This window comes from Wasmannia auropunctata, unplaced genomic scaffold (assembly GCF_000956235.1).
Source record: "Wasmannia auropunctata unplaced genomic scaffold, wasmannia.A_1.0 LD336092.1, whole genome shotgun sequence".
NCBI lineage: Eukaryota > Metazoa > Arthropoda > Insecta > Hymenoptera > Formicidae > Wasmannia > Wasmannia auropunctata.
The window spans coordinates 3,648,005-3,648,705 of NW_012026798.1; positions in this window are offsets into that span (position 1 = coordinate 3,648,005).

A 701-nucleotide genomic window follows, 5' to 3' on the forward strand; every position below is an offset into this window, starting at 1 on the left:
TTACTACTGTTCTCTTTTACAGAGTTTTCGGAGCGAGCCGACGGCCTTGCCAGGAGGCCCCGATAGTACAAGGGCGCAGGAGAGCTGACACCAGGGCTCGCTCCACGTATCGAGGGCCAGAAGCCCTCCCGGCAAGTCAACCTTGAAATCGCGCGCCTGTTATCACGGGGCCCGCGTCTGACGCTACCCTCTTGCGGCGCAGGGGATCGCGAAAGAGGGACTCACGTGACGGGAAGAGATAGCGGAAACTGGCAGATGGCCCCGCTACCAACGTGCTCCCGGCGCTACGAAGGACCGGCACTTGTGCCGTGATCGTCACCGTCACCTGACGTGTACTGTAAGGGACGCAGGATCCATTGCCAAGCCCCGTGTCGAGAGGACCGAAGTTGTGTGTCGAGAAGCGAGAGGAGTGGGAAGAGGGAGAGCATTCGGTGAGACGAACGTCGCTAATTTTGTAAAGTCGCCAAGTTTCGCGAAACGAGAGGGCCGTGCAAGAGTAAAGATTTCTTCAGCGTAGCGGCCGCGAGTGCCGTGTACGATAGAGTTGCGAGTATTACTTGTTCCGCGAACTAGAGAGTGCACCGCCCGCTCGATCGCGTTAGATTAGAGTCATTTAGAAGGTCGCTTTGCGTTCGCCCTCGCCCGGCCGAGTCACCGCGTGTTTGTATTGTGTAGCTGTAAGTCGCGAAGCGTTCGTTTTG